This window comes from Trachinotus anak, unplaced genomic scaffold (assembly GCF_046630095.1).
Source record: "Trachinotus anak isolate AG129_WGS33_773 ecotype Australia unplaced genomic scaffold, CSIRO_AGI_Tana_v1 ptg000019l, whole genome shotgun sequence".
NCBI lineage: Eukaryota > Metazoa > Chordata > Actinopteri > Carangiformes > Carangidae > Trachinotus > Trachinotus anak.
In genome coordinates this window covers 21,144,545-21,164,260 of record NW_027273870.1, presented here as the reverse complement: position 1 = coordinate 21,164,260, position 19,716 = coordinate 21,144,545, and the positions used below count along the sequence as shown (strand labels likewise).

Here is a 19,716-nt window from a genome sequence, read left to right as displayed (position 1 = left end):
TGCATATCCTGGGACTGAACTGTGTGCTTGTGGCTTGTGAGACACTTGCGTTTATAAACCAATAATGATTATCTTTTATACATGATTCATTAGTATGTCCTAAGGAAGCACTGTTTTTTTATTCCTAACAGGCTGACTTGACTGCTCAGTGTATGACTGCACTGTGTATTAAAAGTCGAAAACTCTAGCGCCTTTTTTTTGTTTTTAAGGAAAGGAGATAAGAGTATGCCTTGCACTTTAATTGTTATCCATTATGTATGACAAATCTTGTTTGTTATTCAATGTTAATGAACTACACAAATTAAAAGCAATGCATTCTTGATTGGTGGGACATTTTCATCTAGTGTGCATCTGCAATACACAGTGTAGTATTCACATTTAGCCAATAGGTGTCCCTACAAACCATATAAACATAGCACTGTGCTGGTCCTGCCTGCAGCATGGCACTGTTGTAACTGCAAACATAACAATCATCACCATTTCTTTCTCGATAGAACCAGGGGCCACAGTGACAAGTATGCTGGTAATTTGAAAGTAATTTAACTTTTCATATATATTCCCTGGCTTTTTGTTGTAGTTGTTATGTTGTTATGTCTGATAGCATCAACAAGGGCTTTTTTTATGATTTCTGCATAGATGTCTTTGGATTAAATTATTAAATAATCACATATACAAATAGATCATGAATACTACAGCTGACTTGATTACACATTTTTAAGATATCCCTAGAGATTAAAATAAACTGGGAAACATATCTAGGTGCTCTGAAGTGTTGACATTTTTCAGCTTAGAGAGCAAAATAAAAGTGTATGTACTAAAGCGTATTGCTCTAAAAAACAAAAGGTGGTAGTGATATCTTGGGTTGCTTCACTGGTAATTACTCAGACTGACTTTACAGCCAGACATTAGCTGAGTTCAGACACTCATGAAATAAAACTCTTTTGAGTATAAATGTTCAAGCAACTATATTATGAGTACACAAAGAGATTTTCCTATACATTGACGATAAAAAAAGGCTCCTGATAGTGTCATTTGATGACAGCACAGATTAGATTACAAACCTAAGCATGCTACAAATCTCATCTGTCAGTAATAATACCCGATTTGCCCGTCAGTTAACAGTCCCCAGAGCTAACGCCTCTATCAGGCTCTCCTCATTACAATTTACTGTTCCCAGCAACTGGAATGAGTTGCAAAGCAATACTGAAGTGGACATTTTTATGTCAACAACTCCATGCTTTTACTGATGTTCTTGCTGATAATTGCTTTTTGCTTCCAAAGCCAGCAATAACCCAGCAATAACTGAAACCTGATGTTCCTCTATGTGCTGTCTCCTTTGTTCTGTGATGGCTTTTAACTGTCTTGAGTCTGTTTTTGTCTCTGCAATGGTACATTTGGGCTGTAATTGTAGTCATGATATCTTATTGTCTGATATACTGAGTGGAGTGTGGCGTGGCTCTGCCTGGTTGTGATATCAGTTGGCTTCCAGTTGCTGTCCTATAAAAAAATAAGTAAAAAAAAAGAGTAATTAGACTAAGCAAAATTAGTGACTCTATTGATTCTAGTTAGTTAAGTATAATTTAACATAAATAACATAAATAATAAACATCCACAGAATTCTCCCTTAAGTTAATGAATCATTTTTTATGCAACATTATTTGTTCACATGTTCAAACATATACTGTCTACACTTCATAAGCAGGCGTGGAGCACTCAAACATGTAAATGACATCTTCATATTCCCACAGGCAACCAGTGCACATGGCACATAAATAAACACAAATTAGATAACAAGGTAGCCACAACAAGGCCTTTGTAGGTCTTTGATAGCAAAGCACTATACTACAGAGGATACTAATAGGTTGGCCTTTTTTGCCTGTTGTTGATATACCATCTGGCCCATGCAACAACTACATCCCTTTAGGCCTTCAAATAATGACTTTTCATATCCTTGCATCTAACCTGTGCATGGCTCATTGTGCTTTAGGGGAATATGTGACACTTCACGTCCCTCCCCTATGCTTTCCTTGTCTTTACTACACCTCTACAGTTGATGTTTTTGACTATGGAGAGCGGCAGACCTTCGCTTGCAGAATAGAAGGCAGGGGTAGCGCCCCTCAATCATTATGCCCTCCAGGAGGCGAGAGGAACTAGCGATGAGAGGGATGGGGGGCCTAGCAGGGTGCAGAGATGTAAGACACATTTAGATACAGCTTTGGCTGGTGTAAAAACTGTTGACTTTTTTCCCTTCTATCTCTTCTATATCCTCTATTGTTGCCTTTGGGGACAAAAGGCATGCAAATATTGGAGCAGGACCACTGGTGAAAGCATATTTAAAATGTCAGGGCACAGCCTGGAAAAGTGAAACAGCTGGAAAGTGCATCTCCCACGTGGTACTGTGAGTGTTGTGGTGAATACTGCCACAGGTAGAGCGTTCTGTCCATTTGCCAATCTGTGCAACTGATGTGTGTTTTGCATCCAAATATTGAAAATAAAAAACTTTACTAACTGATGTCTCTCATATCTGATATCAGATGGGAATCAGTCAAGTAGAAAGGTTGGCACATCCAAATTAACCTCTTTGCATGTACCCCTGCTTCTTTTTCATCTCCCTACTATAGGTCATGCTTTCAGGAATTTGCCGAAACAACATCTGTGTAGTCATGCTGGGGGTAGAGGGGTAACGTGGAGAGCTATATACTCAGAATTGTTACTCTGATCCAGGCGCGAGTCACCCCTGGGGAGGCTGCAGGGCCTGGGTCAGCCATATGGTGGCAGAAGCCCCTGGAGGAGCCAGCCCGATAAGCTGGATCAGCTTCAGCACTTCCTGACCGAGGCTTGGGCCACACCACCAAGCAGGTAAATGAGGGGGGTGGTGGCAGCTACCCCTTAGCAGCAGGAACCACAGCAGCATCATTAAGGAGCCTGAGGGCAGAGAAATGGAAATGGTTTCATCCATGGCATCTGCAATGCTAAGGGAAATTAAAGTCAGGGCTGCTAAACTTACACTAAATCTGCTGAGCCTCCCTGATAAAATACAGCAAGTGATAACTTGTTGAATGCTGTGGTTGTTTTTATTTTTTTAATAAAATAGTTGTGGTTAATTGTCACAAATGTGCAGTTATTTTACAGAGATAGATTACACTATCTAACTCCAACAGAAAGTTGTGGAGAATTGGCCTCTAAGTCTTGTAGATAATATAATATATAATAATATAAACATTCATCAAAAATATAAAATTGGAAAAAAATAAACATACAGAAGCTTTTGAGTGCAAGGATACAATGTCAGGTCCACTGAATATTTTGCACACAGAAATACCTGAATATATAAATTATGCAGTCCTTTCCAGGGTATTTTAAAAAGTGAACGTTAAGTTAGTGGAAAAGTTTCTATTATTTTATAGAATAAGAACTAGTCTCACTGGCCTAATATATGCATTGTTGGTAAAAATGCTGGCAACTGTGTCCAGTGTGACATAACTGCACACCCTCAGGACTAGTGGATGGTGAGAAACACAGTGCATTTGTCTGCTGCCAGGTACACGATTCTCCACTGTCAGAGTGGACTGTACCATTCTCTGGACTGAACCAGAAAGTTTGTATTCCTGTAATACAAAGACTAGTGGTGCATGTGGTATAACACGTCCTCAGAGATATCAACAAAATGAGACACTCGGTTTATGGTTGTGTATGACATTGAACTAAAAACATGAAAGAATCCTGGTTTTCTTATTTGCACACAATTAAATGTGGAATGAGCAGACAACAGCATTTTTACGCCTATGAGAATTCTTTATATTTATTCATTATTTTTCAGTGTTTAATAGATAGGTCTGTGGAGTGTATTTTGTTTTATTTTGAGAAAATAATATCATTTTCCCAAGGGTTCTATATAAACTAAATGTGAATTGATTTGCACAGTAATCTATAGGATGAAGCATTTTGCATTGTGGCATTTCTGTGGTTTGGAATATTATGCTGAGTAGCCACATCTCCTTCCAAATGTGCTTTCCCCTCAACATTCCTGACTGCAAGGCCTTCCTCCTTTTGCTGCTCACTTGCACTTGTGTGCTTCTGAATTTTAACCAGTGGTGTCAGCTATGAAAAATCACAGAACATGTCTAAAGCATCTTAACCACTCATATTTCAGATGCCAGCAACATGAACAGAGCTAGAGAGGTTAGAACACAGTGATGCCTCTCAGTTTGGTATATTAAATAATTACCATTCAGCTGAAAGAGGAAATGAAGATTGAATTCTTTTCGGCCCTTTACACATAATCACATAGATTTTTGTACATAAATACAGATTTAAAAAAATATTTTGGTCATACAAGTGATTTTCAATGATAAACATGATGTGTGCAAAAAAGGGCTGTCCATGCCCTCTAGAACAACAGCAGTGTTTTCTGTCTATTTGTTTGTGCCATCCAGAACTACAAATCATTGCATAATGATTTTACGTGCTTAAGTAAATCATCTTGAGAGGTTTATGGAAATATCATGGTTTTGGTTAAGATAAGGTTTTTTAGGTTAGGGAAAGATTGTGGTTTGGGTTAAAAGGGCGACTTGGCTAAATCAAGGGGAACCTTGTGATCATGGCTGTCAATAATACACTTAAATCAATCAGGGTCATGCTTAAAGAAACACTATTTTTCTGGAAACTGGAAAAATTGGTCTCCTTTGCTGAAGTCCAGTGTTTTGTTCACCCATTCAGCCACCCCGACCTCCGCCCTACAAAGACTTTGGCACTGTATAACGTCAACTTACTTCCTCTTCTGATCGAGTCATAATTACTACAGCAGCTTGAGGGCTTTTTCACATCATTGTAAGGTGCCATTTTTGTCCACTTGGTAAAAAAAACAGCTTTTTTTTCTTGAGAGGATTTTCTCCACCAACATTCGTTGCACCTGCTGCACAGAGAATAAAAAGTTGTCACAATAATACCAGTAATATTTTTGTTGCTGCAAATTGAAAATGGCCATAAGCACCTAATTAGTCTGTCATCACCTAAGCTAGGGAAAATTAAATTTTGCTTGCTAGCTAGCTTGGAAGCTAATGCACTTGGCGCCCACAAAACCTGCTTTTCGTAGCCTCCATGAGATTCGAAACAGGCCACAGGTTCATACAGGTGAGTCTTGTGACCTCTGTGATCTCCCATTTCATTATTGTTGAAGGGGGTGTTGAAGGGTGCTGACGAAAATGCCTTCAGAGTTATTGCTATCTATGCTAGCTGTGGCTGATGGAGTACTGATGGTCAATTTGTCAGTAATCTTTCAGTGTCCCTTGTCATCATCCACCCAACACCCTACATCTTCATATTCTACATTCTCCCCCACTCCCCACATCACACTGTTTAAAGATTCCAGTTGGGAGGAATCAAGCAGAGATGGGGGGGGGGGGGGGGGGGGGGGTGTACATACTCCTTAAAACAAAGACAGGAAAGTTGATTTTGTAAATAAATAGCCCCAAATGACAAATTTGTCTCAAATTTACATTGTAACACATTGGAAATTCAGACCGAATTACTGCTTGATTGTGAGTTTACCAATTAGTCCAATTAAGGCCTTTTCAACCAAAATTGTTTGGTCGTCTACATTATATGATATGTAACTTGCATTTACAAATGGATCTATTTCAAAATCTCTAGTCTGAAGAAATAGGGTATGTTTTTATTGCCATATGAAGAAATTTAAAACTTTGCTCATCATTAATCAAGTAAAGCAAATTTTAGAAATACAGCCAGGCTGGGGAGTTGGTATGTTCTGCCTTCAGCTTCCCCAATATGAAAGAGAATTAGCGCAATTACACTGATTGGATTCTGCAAACTCTAAATGCCACAATTTGAACCCACCTATAGACATCTTACACATGTAGGTACTCATACTGTCTTGATTCAGTTCTCTGTCTTAATTTTCAGTTTGCCCACCCAGCCTTTGTTAGGCTAAATTCACATCTACAGCAATGCTTGATCTCTATTTTCATTCACTAATTATAATATCAAAATGATATCACAAGCCCGACACAATAAAAGCCTATTCCCCTCCCAGTGAATAGTATGGATAGATTACCTGCAATTTACTGTCAATGTCTAAAAAGAGACAACTCAGTCCTCTGAGTATTGAGCATTGTTGAAAGTTTTCACTCAGTGCCAAGTTTCTGAGCCGGAGCATGTCATTTTCATTTTGTTTGGCATTTTGAGACGAGGGAGTTGGTGAGCACTTTAAGAGACGTGTTATTGTCTGAGTGCCTTTTGGTCTTCATCTCTAATAGAGAATGGCTTGGCTTTTGTATTTATAATGCATGCTCTCTTTGAGGTTGTTACAGGTGCCACTGAGAGACTCCTTATCAGTCTCTCCTTGTTGATATTCACACCAACCTAATTGTTTTGCCTTCTTGACAATATATTCTGAGTGGTGTATGTAACATATTAGCTAATTATGGATTCCCTCAGTGGTGTGGCCTTACCCAGCCTCACCTGGTTTCTAGTTAATTAGCTATGTTTATGCTAGCCATTATAACCTTGACAGCTCGTTACCTTCATCCCAGGAAAGGGTTCTTTCATGACAAATTACTAGGCTGGATGTGTGACACCTCTCCGACTTGCCTGTGGTGTCCCGTGCTGGGGACAAAAGCCCAGATGACTCTAACTGAGCTGTGTCTTGAAGATATGAGATATTCAAATGAGATGCTAACAGAGAGGGACTTTGTGATGCCGAATGTCTAATGTTAATGTTCTCATTTGAATATAAAAGAATCTTTGCCATTTTTTGTGGATCAAAAAGTGAGAATAAGAGATGTGAATGTGAGTTCTGCAGGCATGACTGACAAGACAATGGGAAAGTTTTACAGTGTCGCTGCCTTTATCAAATTGGTGTTCAGCTAGCACTCAAACAGAAGAGATTATGGGTTAAATGCGGGGCACTTGGTGGAAAATTGAAGTATTTTATATCTTGTTAAGAAAGACCCAAGGCATGGAGAGACCCAAGCATGCACACACCCAAACACAAGCACACTGGTTAAATTTTTTTATACTGTCTGGAACTTGTAAAGAGTAATTTGTATAGGGTCCATGATCGTCTTAATAAACAGCTCATACACTCAGATTTGTGTACAGATAACTAACAAGCTGCTGTTTTTATGGTTGTGGAATATGGAATTGACAGTCTTTGCATTGGCTTAATTTGACTACACATTCTGACTGAAAATTCTTCCAACTTTGATATAATTGAAAATATACAGACACATTTTAAGTGGCCTCTATAATCTGGTATGTCCAGTAACACATGTAAAAATCATGGTTTCTATTGAGCAAGTTCTCATTAAAATATGCAGCAGCCATAGACTTATAAAGCAAATGTTAAAAAAACATTGGTACATCAACAACTTGAATGACATGAATAATGGAATGAAAAAAATTTATTTATATGTTTAACTGAAAATCTTGACTTATAGTAGTTTTGATAAGAACTTTTGATAGAAAGTAATAGAAGTAATAATAAACATTAAATTAGAGCCCAGCTGATGAAGTGGTCAAGACGTTACATTGATTTATATTGGTTTATTTCAGGTTTATTGATACAAACATTATTTGTTGGCTGATATGTAGTTGTATTAAAGAAATGGCAAAGATGCGTTTGATGTCATTTACAAACGATGTGCAATTACATAGTTTACATCATTACCTGAGGGCATAGACAAGTTCATTTTTCAGCTTTAAATGTGCTCCATACGTAGTCTCAGTCATAATTCTAGACAAATGTAGAAAATTATCTGTTCTTATCAGAAACATTTATGTGATATGTTTACAAAAAAAAAGAACATAGTCATATATAGAAATATATTGTATGGAAAATCCAGTCTTGGTCCAGTCTGAGTTTGCTAACAATGACCATCAGTTTATCATTTGCTGTTGCTCATCAATGAACTTATTGATGGAAATTCATCATCATATAGAGAGCAATGTGCACATCTTTCTCTTTGGGAGTCATTTCCTTTCCTGCCGCCTCAGTACACGCAGGTTTGATAATATTACTTAAAATATAAAAAATTTTCTGCATGTCCTGAGAAAGCAATTACAGCTTACTTAGACAAATAGGCCTATTCTGGAGGGGTTCATGATTTCCCTGTACACTACAGAATGTCCTTCAGTGAGACACAGATAATAATTCATGCTCAGGGGCTCTAGATATGCCAACAGGTCTTATCAACTACTCCTTATTCACCACCTTTGCTCAATATACTGTATTGTCGAAGGCAAATTGAGGATGTATAATTCAATAAGCAATGTACTAAAGAATTAATATATTCAAGTTAATTATGCCACCGTGTGAGGGAACTGTTGTACATCGGATTACCAAAATGATTTTTACTTTTGACCTTGGTCTCTGCGGATCAGCTTCATTATGAGGTTTTAGTTATAGCTTAACATTTTAAAACAATTGGCATGGAACGGCCCCTTTATTTATGATTCAAGGATTGATGTCCTTTGTTTAAATAAAATATGTCTGAAAGGTTGGAGTGTGAATGAATCTCTTCAACTGAGTGATTAGATGGGAAATTTATTTATTCATGTTTATGTTGGGCTTTGCTATTCTTAAGACAGGTGCTCCACAGAGGAAAAGCTGCAGAGATGGGAAGGAAGTGGCTGGTGTGAAGTGTTGATAGAAGAACTAATGATATCTGAAGGTTTTAATGAGAAGTTCTGCTTCTCCCAACCTTCACAGTGCCAATATGCAAATCACCCTGCAGGTCCTGTACCTGCTCTGAGCTGAACAACTTGTTCAGCGGAAAATGAGTGGCCTCATTGTGTATCCTCCCAACTTTGACAGCTGGGAGTCGCCTAAGGCTCATCCTGAAGCTACTACCTCAGTTTTTTGAGAGCAGAGCTGTTGCAGAAAGCCTTGGGTTTTTGCAGTCTTCCATTAATTGCAGTGCAATGTCAGTGACACTGTTTGTCCTGAAACTTCACGCATCTATAGTCCTGATTGACAGTGTGCATGTTAAAATGGAGAGGACGCTACAGAAAAAAAGCATTAGCTATTCTGCACTGGCCTATGGCAGCTAAAAATGATGATTTAAAGAAAGAGAAAAGGTTCTTGTGAGGTTGAGGTCTGAACGTCAGCCTCAGAGGATCACAGCAACTTCTGTAAATTGCATTAACTTTTTACAATGTAGGCTAGGTTCTTTGTGTCTGCTAGCCTCATCTCATTAGGTTTTCCAATTATTATTCCTTTTCACTGTGTTACTACCGGGCAAAAATGCACACCCCTGACACAGTGAAAATAATTAGCTACTCCCAATAATGCAGCAGCGTGTTTGGAGCAAAGTGAGGTCTCAGGGTTTTTTTTCTGGGGATCATGACACTCTGAATTACCTGAAGAATACCTGGAGCAATCTATGAACCTAATTAACTTCCCACAGGGATCAAATATACACATCATTTTGAAATATATGGGAAATCAAAACAAGCCTTTGCCAGGATTGTCCGTCCCGATTCGCTCTTCTGTCGGACAAATGCTGCTTTCTCTGGAATCTATTGTGTGTGAGCAGAGCTGAAGAATGACGGGGTAATGTGGTGGGAAGGACCCATTTATTCCATCAAGTAATCAATGTGCAGTTTGAATTCATTTGAATGCACTCAATCATGCCCCTAATGTTGATGGCTCATGGGTGTGAGCATAAGTTATGCAGGAGTGTTATATAGCTTTGGTTTGGACCCATTTCATCAAATATTTATGGAGTAAAAAAAGTGCATCAAAATAAGAGTGAACAGAATTACACTTAAGTTTCTCATGTGCTGAGAGCCCTTGACTTGTATTGTTCTGAATACTGAGAGTTCTTTTGTCCAGGTTTCTTTGTATTTTTTGGTTGTAGAGGGTGTCGGAGGAATCAGACATGTCATGAAACTTTTTTTTTTTTCACTTTTTTGCTTATTTACTTAGATGAACTCATCAAACCCTTACTTTCATGCCATAAAAGGCTCTTGTCTGCATGGACATATAGTACAAAAGCAAGTGATGCAAAAAGGTGAAATAGGGGTATAGCTCTCCAGCTCAATTGAGCCTGCCTTTTCTCCTCACTCTTCATCAGCCCTGCCTGCCTCGCCTTTGTCTGCCAGTGTGTTTGGCTTTTAGATGTGATGTGAGCGTAGTATTCTCTCAGACCCAGGCAGTTACTTTGTGAACAGCCGCTGCTTGCACACTGATGGTATTTCACTGCTGCATCCCCCAAGTTATATTAAATTTGCAACTGGCCCTCTTTAAGTCTTTTTCATGAGATGTATGTTTTAAAGAGTGTGTCAATTCTTAAAGATGCCCTTGGCTTTTATCAGTCGTTTTTAAGAAAGCTTTCAATAAAGAGTGAGGCGAGAACTCGATGTGGCGCTGGCCCATTTTGCTTGCATAAACTGCATATAAAATCTTAAACTCAGATCTTAAAGGCTGATACAATCTGACTTAAAACCGTCTCAACAAAGCTGGGGCTTCAATATTAATGAATTTAACTTAACATCGTTTTAACAATGATTCAATGTTTGCTCTTTTCAGTTTAAGGCGCTTTTCTTGTTTTCAAGCTATAACTATGCATTCCTTTTCACACACAGCTTCGGCTGCTTGGTTCCAACTGCAATTAGACGTTTAAAGCCCTGACTTTTCCTGTGAAGATCCCTCGTCAAGCCTTGCGAGAAATCAGCCATGCCTTTTTATTTCATGTTGGAGCCGATCTACAAATAAACCCCAAGCAATCATGTTTGTTTTTAACAGTCTCTAAGTTCCAGCTGTTCTGCTGACCTCTATCCCTTGTAGGGTGCCAGGGTTAAACAAGGGCACAATTACTTCTCATTAGAGCTCTGACTCCTGATACACCTCCGCGAGGAGGGGCAAGGTATCAGTTTCAGGCATGCTAAACCTCTTGTAGCAGGAGACAGGGGAGGCCAGCAAATGTGAGTTTATGTCTACGGTTGATATGATAGTGGAGTCAGTGAGTGTCAGTGGTGTCCTGCTGAGTTCCCGCACAGATCAGAGATCACAGATCCACAGTGATCACTCCTGAGACTCTGGCCTTCTGCAATATTTACCCACTACATGGGCTGCTCGACCTGTCATTCATACACTGAAGCACATACACACATGCAGGCGCACACACAGTGCAAGACAGGAATTACAGTATGTCTTAATTATGTAAATATCAGCCAGGAAAAAATCAGGTCTTTTGACAGTCCTACATTAAGAAATTATTAAGCACTTACTCAGTAGCTTGAATTAATTATGTCTTGCTTTGCATTTTAGCCAAGATATTTCTTTTTTTTTTTTTAATTGATTGATTATGCATCTACCTGTTCCTATAAAAATAAAAATCAGAAAACAAATGTGTTTAATTACAGATAAACTCAGACTTTCTGACCACGTGTGTCTATGTCAAGTAGCTTTCAGCATAGCTACTTTGGATAAGGAAGCTTTAGCTTTTACCTCATTTGCCTTTTTTATTAAAGTGAATTTTGTCATCAGTTTGATTACTCATTTCTCACTGACACATGCAGCTTCTGACAAGAGGTCGCAAGAATTTACTTTGCTTTGTACATGCTTTGGCAAAAGACATAAAGGTTGGGAACAACTGCTACTCCAATGTGAAACAGCACTTCACTTTTCACACTAGTTTCAAAAAAAAATTTGGGCCATAAAATTGTGAGTATATGACATAAAGAATTTCATTTTTATAGCCTCTCTACTTCATAAAGGTTTTTGTTACTGCACTGAAAAGAGGCTCTGGTAGAGTCAGGGGTTGCATTATTCAGCACTCGAAGGTCGTATACCAGTGCTGCATTATTATTCATTTCTCATCAGCTTGACAATGCTGGATAAAAGTGCTGTTTATTCACACAGCACAAAAGAATATTGATCCCCTTTCAATTCATCATAGATGGTCGGAATCTTCCACATAAGGTTGACCTGTACTTGACTTGTTACATTGATCCACACATATTCTATACTGACCAGAGGAGAGAGAGGCCAAGACCGTCAATACAAAATAGGGTCCCTGTTGACTTTATCAACAGCTAATTATGGCTAATCTTTAATATAGTTTTTTAGTCTGCTAATTGGTCTGTCACTGATCGATTTTAGCTGTTATTCAAACCACGGTAGGTTTTTCTCCCCATGATCTGCACCTTAAAAAGATGTTAGAGGTGAGACTTGTGGACAGATCAACAGAACACAGAGAGAGTGTATGGAGTATATAAATATAAATGTGGGAGTCCAGATAACTGTGATAGCATATCTAATAAGAAATTCTAAAATCAAAATTCTTTAATCCAAATGTGTTTTATCATCTTAGCAAAAGGTTGTTAAAGGTGAGCACACGAACACTTGCTTTGCCGACAGACAAATATTAAAACAATAAAAAAACCCTTTCATCCTCAACGTTATGAGTTATCTTCATCTATTAGCACTAGCTCATTTTCAGATCTGGAATCTATACCAGTATACGGTGGCTGATTTAAGGTTCAGGGATCTGATTGCCTCGGGCAAGTTATTCTAAGAGCCCCCTGATGTCAGTGGGACTGCCTGGCAGAATAAAAGGCAAGGCAATAAACTGGGGGAAAAAGTAGCACACACGCATTGAAATGGGGGCCTCCCCGAGGCGATGGCCCAACTGGCCCGTGGTTAAATCCTCCACTGAAAGTGTAATAATCACACCAGAGCCCCACAGAGGGAAAGGAAGAGAAAGAGTGGGGGAAGACACAGAGGTACCAAAACAAAAGCCACCCCTCTCCGTCCTGTTCTCTTTGTGCCTTCTATCTAAGGGGAAAAAAGACAGAAAAATCTTGGCACTGAGAAAGGGAATTACAGGGGCTATGATGACAACTGATGGGGAAGTGGAACAAGATCAGAACCAGATCACAAGGGTTTATTGTAGCTGTGGCAGTTATTCTGATGTGTTTGCAGATATAAGCATTAGTCTTGTTCTCTAATCCTGTCCATAGGCTGTCATTGGTTTACCCTGGCTGCAGATAAATGTTTAATAATACTTTGAGTACCTTAAGTAATGGGCTTTGGACTGGGAAGATTACTTAACACCCATTTGTATCCAAGCAGAATGTGTTGGTGATGATGGTGTTATCTGCGTGTTGATAAGCTTTTTCTTGTCTTTGGCTATGGTGGATTTATTTTTCTGCCTCTCAAAAAAAGCAACAAAAAAGAAGCAAGAAAGCATTTGTTTAGACTGGAATATTAAGCCCTCCCCCTTGCACTCTTGAAGGCCTCTCAGTTCTTTCCCCTTTTAGAGTGCCCAGCATGAACTCCCACTATAAATCACGTTTAGTACCTCTGACGTGTTAGAAGAAGTGATATAGCTGCCAGTGCTCTGATTGCCTTACCCTGCATTTTCTTGTCTTTGTGCTCCTGTCTTACATTTTAAGACACTTGCCCAACTTGAGTACGTCTGTGTGTATTTTAGATCTGCATCCGTGTTAGGAATTGTGCAAATGAGGGGCATGTGGAACAAAACACAGTGTCATGTATTGTTTGAAAACATCAATTAAAAGAATGTTTTCCATTCAAAAACACAGCTTGAGTGTTACCTCTTTTGTTCTAGCTGGTGCATTGTGGGAGGTTGACTGTGTGCTAATTATGACAGGAAAGGTCAAACTAATTAGTGCTCCCTTTGAACTTGCCATTGAAAGTTCCTGATATCTCCTTGACAGAGTTCAAATTAATTAAGAGTTGTCCTAATTGCAGAAAATGTCAACTATTTGCAAAACTGGTTGTTAAAAAAGTTGTATTTGCAGTTGCATTTATATGGATTTTAAGTATGTTAAATATATTTTGATTTTGTATGCTCATTAATGTGTTGTGGGAAGGTGTTCTGTTTAATATGCGCAAATAATTCTGAACAGGATGCTTTTATTTGCAGAGGGTTTTGTAACAAGGCATTCTCATGTGCAAATAGGCCTCTTTATCAAGTGGAAGGAGAACACTTTGTGCACCATTAAACCTGCACAATGCCGTAATCGTCTTTGTTTAGATATGTTAAATAAAGCATATCATTATGCTCTACTGGGCGCTAAGTGGTATTTTAAAGGTCCATAAATTCAATTAGACAATATTTAATGCTGCCCCTAGACCACGTTAGTGCAGTGACACACGTGATCCGGGGGAGGGTCGCGTCAACCATTTTTAAGAATTATTACTCAGGATTTACATTTATATTGTCATTTTAATAGTACAGCCCTCTTCAACCGATAGGGGCCTCAGATGCTTCCAGGGCCTCAGCTCATTCCCCCTCCCTCCAGACTGCATCCCATTTGTCATTATACATAGCAAGGAAAAAATATCTCCTCAGTCTCAGTCTGTCATAAGAGCGGTCCCGTTAGCCTGGTGCTAATGCACAGTTTAGCAGCCGCCGTGGAAAATGCTAAAGAGGTCCTGACAACTCCTGGGGGTCGGCTAAGTGTGGGCCAAGGGTTTCTGTGTGTGCGAGAGCGCACTCGCATTAGTGTTTGAAGGGGGGTAGGAAGGGGTCCCAGTGGTTGTTTGCCTGTTTTCCATCAAGAGCCCTCATCTCCTTTATCCCCTTTGTGGCGGAGGCCCTCCTCGGGCAGTTCCCTCTGAGGGGGATCTAAAAAGAGCAGCTGCTGGGGAATGAGTGCCATTTCCTCCTGCTGTCACCAGCACACTGGCAACCCTTAGTCCTCCTGTCCCCCTCCTCATGCGAACCCCCTATTAATATGCATATGAACTTGTTTCTCTTAGTTCTGAACTCCAATGACAAAGTGGGAAAGCATATGTCTGAAATATTCATGATCGCACGCAGTAATTAAGCGGTGGAGAAGGGAACTCTACGAGGGAGAGTCACTACCCCTCTGTTCGAGTTAAAAATGGCCTTTTTTTCTCCAGCACTAAAAAGCATGTTATCCTCTGCTTTCTCAGTAATTCTTCGAAGCCTTTCCCTCATCGTGTGTGCAGCAACACAAAGCCTTTTACCATGTAAGAGTTAATGAGGCTTAAAAGAAGTGCAGTTTTGTTTAGTGAGTTAACTCCAGTTAAGTGCCAGGGAGAACCCGCAGTGTGACATCAGGACTGTTTTTCTTCGTTTTTCACTGCACCATGTCCATCATTAACGACCCGATTAAATCTAGCATTAGATTAGAATATTTTCACTAGGATTTTTTTGAGCTGAAACTTAAGTCATGTATAACTTTGATTTTTAATAATTGTTCTTGAATAAAAAATGCAAAGTAATTTAGGGTCCCACTATTTACACGATTCAAACATTAGGATATTGTATTTATATTGATACTTGTATACAATATTTATTTTTTGAATTGTCAGAATCACTCAAGGGTTGTTTTAGTATTCCTGGTATCCATCTTTGCATGCAGCATTTGAAAATACACTGAGGTCCACAACATATAAAATTTTGTTGACGAATTGTTAGATAATCTTCCAATAAATAGTGCAATATTCCAAAACAGTGTGATGTGATACCATTAGTAATCAATTTTGGTGAATTAATTTTGCATTGCACTGTAGAGATATATAGTGAGAAACGCTCTATTTGATGGTTTGAAAAGACAGAGACTTTGAAGTTAGAGAATAAAGCATGCCACAGACCATTCAGAGATTTAGCCAGAAGAATCAGAGGACACAGAGGTGGACGCCTCTGCACAGCCACCAGAGAGGTGGAAAGAGAGAGAGAGAGAGAGACGGACAGACAGAAGGGGAAAGGTGGGGGGGCAGTTAGTTATAGAAAGTGAGAGGGAGGAAGAGGGAGAGAGGGCTGTGAGATGGTTGCCGAGGCTTGACAGCCAGGTAGATTGTATCTGACATAAAGCCCAGAGATGAAAGAAGAGCGGACAGCTGGCCCACTGCACACTCCATGCAGTTGTACTCACCTCGCTATGCCGCTCGCTGCCCCCCTCCTCATTCCTCCCCCCTTTTCTCTCTCATTCTGCTCATGTTTACGCTCTCCTGACGGCTCCTCGCGGATGTGTCTGCCTCTTTCCACCAGGGGTTGATCTCTGCTCTCTGGGCCCTGCCTGGACCCTGCTGGCCCATCTGAGGAGCAGTGGTCCAGAGAGTTCAGCCGTCCTCTCCTGCCTCCTACGTCGTCTCCACGCCTCTCCTCTCCTCTCCACTCCGCTCCGTGCCTGTCATCTCACAGCCCACTCAGTGCCACACTGGCTTGTTTTGTCAATAACCATTTATTTGTTGCTGGAATGGCAGCAGCCATTACATCTGACCTCCCTGTTTCATCAATTATGGATAGATTATTGGATGTGAACATCTGCAAGAGCTTGCTGTTGGACTCACCTCCTGGCAGGGATTAGATAAAGTATTAAACTGTTGTTTATTGTCAGGCCAAAACTCTACTGGGAAGCCAGAGAATTTCTACAACCCCAAAGCAAAAAATAACTCCCATCAACAAGGCACCTTAAATAGTTTAGCAGTGCTACCAAGGCCCCCCTCATGGTAAGATATGGGCCATTTATTATTTACACTTATTACTGGTTGTTATAACACTCATGGTAAAAGCTCCTGGCAGATGGGGCTTAGTCATTGTTTGTCACCTTTGTAAAATGTGTGAACCTGAGGCCAGACACAAGCAAACACACACACACACACACACACACACACGCACACACACAAATGTTTGTCTCTAAAACAACTTTCTACAGGGACAAGTCTTTCTGTTCTGCTTAGAGAAATGACCACTGTTAAACCACTAATGACTGATAGGACAAGCTCAAGCTAGGCCACACACACACACACACACACACACACACACACACACACACACACACAGTCTCAGTGGTCATAGAGATATTTAAAAAACACTTTGAGGTTATTCATTTTTAAAACACGCCAAATAAGATGTTTATCACATGAATTATAGATTTCAATTGGATATCATCTGGCTAAATATGTAACACTGGCATCATATTTAAGTAATGGACAGAAATGGGGGAAATAGGCAACTCTGGTGCTAAAAAAAGATTAGTGTGAGGTGGCTCAAGTTGTTCCAAAAATTTTCTATTACTGTCAGGGTTTAATCTCATTGTTAATTTCATATCATACTTTTACAGCACTACTCCTCTTTACTGTCTCTTATTGTCATGTCTGATGGCTGATAAAAGAGAATCTCTTAGTTTTTTAGTTGTTGTAGTTGAGGCTTTAGCTTTGGCTTTGTTTATTTACTTTGAGTTATCAAACTGACCTATCAAACACAGAAAAATCATACAAGTGACTCAGTCTTACTATCATCAGTGAATAAATACCCAGAACTGGGAAACATGGTTGATATCAATAAGATATATTTGTCCCGATTTTTGTCCCTCAATATTGGTTTTATAGATGTATGTTTTATATATACATGGTCACAGTGTGCAAAGTCATTTCATCTGACAAAACTCTCTCACTTAGTGATAGAAAACCTTCAATAAACCAATAACTATTTCATTTAGTCTTTAATTACTATATGGTTGGAATGATTCATTTGACTAGCAGAATTTTGTGGAGCAACAATTCCATCAAAATAATCATATCATCATAATACTATTTTGCAGATAGGTGATAAAGGACAATGTTGGATTATTGCCCAGAACTTGGTGACAGAATTACTACAAGTTACAAAGAATTTTTTTTTTTTAATATAAAGTTTGCACACACCACAACGTTGTTGTAGCTTATGTATTTTTTTTTTTTTTTTTGTCTGCTGATTTTGCTTCATGTCGTTCCCAAACTGATTATGTTCAAATTCTGAGATGTTATATACAAAACATAAAATTCCCTTTGGACCACAGCAATTCTATTTTCTTTCAAAAACTAAATTTATTCTGAGACATTTTTATTTATACAGGTGACCTGAACTTAAACTAACAAGCTTTTCCTGGCTGCTTGGCTACTGCAGTGAGGGGAAGATACAGTGTGCGCTGCCTTTTTAGTCCCCTGTCAAAGCCTCTCACAGTTCACCTTCAAGGCATCTGCTCAGCTGTCAACACTATAGTTGTCAAACCGACACTTAGGATTCACATTGTTTCTGTGAAAATGAAGATATGTATTTCCACAGTGTATCCAAAAAACAGCACATGGCCTCAGCATTTTCGTTAATGTCTTTAGGTGGTTTAGGCAGTGATGTAACCTCTGTCAAACAGGAAGTGTCTTTTTTTTTCTAGGCTTTGAACAAAGAGCGTGAAAACCTCCTGTGTGCTACAGAGTAGCGGGGCACTGTGCATCAAAATATCAGTGCAGGTTGAAAGGCACAAAATAAGGTCAGTGTCACCACACTGCATTATTAATACCCCACTGTTTATCTCCTTGCCCATTGAATCTGTGCAGAAGAAAATGCTGCCTTGTATGAAATATTGATGCAATTTCCTAGCTTTACATGTAGAAAAAGAAATCGAAAAACTAGGTGTTACACACTGGCAGCAGGTTGCTGAATGGCATGTCGCCTGGTAACATAAATTGTCAAACACAGCAAAACACTAGTGAAACACTGGTAAAACAAGCCATCACACTGTTAACTCCAGGTCAGGTTGGGCATGTTTTAATGATTATTTAAAAGGCAAATTTTTATTTTAACATGGGCAACTATAGGAATCTATATCTGTGAATGTTATTTTATATTAAGGATCAAAATAACTTTTTGATGTCACAGTTTAAATATAATAATGCTGTTATAACCACAATGATCACACACTAATCAGTCTGTGATGGAAACAATAACCATTCAGAAGCATTTCAGTGAAAAATTCATCCTCTTCGAGCACTTGCTGAAAGATTGCTGAGTGTATTTCTGCCCATGTTTGCCATGGTAGTAGACATAGTTTTCTTGGAGATTAAAAATAGTGAAAATCTTGTTAAATCATGTTAAAATTAACACATAAATTCAGGAACAAAAATATCAGATCTTATTAAATATGAGCTGAAATAATAATAAATCCCTGCTGAGTCAAATTGTATCTAATCACCAGTCAATCATAGTGTATTGTATCATTACAAATTACAAACAATGTATTGGAATATTAGTTTTGAACATTCACACAGTTCTGTGTTAATGTAGCACCTGTATTCATATACATACACGTACAGTTATTAGTGGTACCACTATAAAGCCCAACACGCTGTCTCCCTTTGTCTCTTTCATGTTAAAATCGCTTACTAATTAAGCCAAATGCCACTGCATCCAGAGTGCATGCTTCCACATACACAAACACACACACAAAGGGAGGGAGAGAGAGGGAGAGCTCGCTAATGATCAACACACGCCAGTGTCTTTATTATCCCAGCCAGCCAGCCCGTGTCTCTATAGCCAGCTCATGTGCTGTTTAAGTGATTGTAAATCATCCCACAGTAATGGCTGAGATTAGCATACTATCAAAAAGCTTTCTTCATGCATGATGTGGTAGCATCGCTGGGCCCTAAGTGTTTTATGGTGGGTGAGACCGCATCACCCACTGTCATTAACAATCTAGTGGTGGCCAGGCAGGCAGCTGTACTCGGGCTGCTGCTGTTGGTGTTACCAGATGCGTGAGGAAGATGCAGGCTTGGACTGCAGCCCATTATGGGCGCTGCCTGTCAGGAGCCATTAGGCACATGCTTTTTGATTAATGCTCTAAGTGATGGTGTGAGTACTACTTAGAGACCAGCGCAAGGGAAAGAGGGGAAAGAAAAGGTTATCGCCTCACTGAGGAATGCCTGAACAGGGGCTGTAG

General features: G+C 39.3%; 1 long non-coding RNA gene across 3 annotated transcripts in view; it reads left to right on the top strand.

Moving 5' to 3' along the window:
• LOC139636840 (uncharacterized) overlaps positions 1-19,716 on the top strand; it is a 167,087-nt gene that overhangs the window by 16,287 nt on the left and 131,084 nt on the right. For 2 of the 3 annotated variants that reach the window (XR_011694476.1, XR_011694477.1), the window contains exons 3-4: positions 2,725-2,859; positions 18,175-18,270. This is a non-coding gene — a long non-coding RNA (uncharacterized lncRNA). The remainder of the gene's footprint in view (positions 1-2,724; positions 2,860-18,174; positions 18,271-19,716) is intronic. The other variant, XR_011694478.1, reaches the window with a different exon arrangement.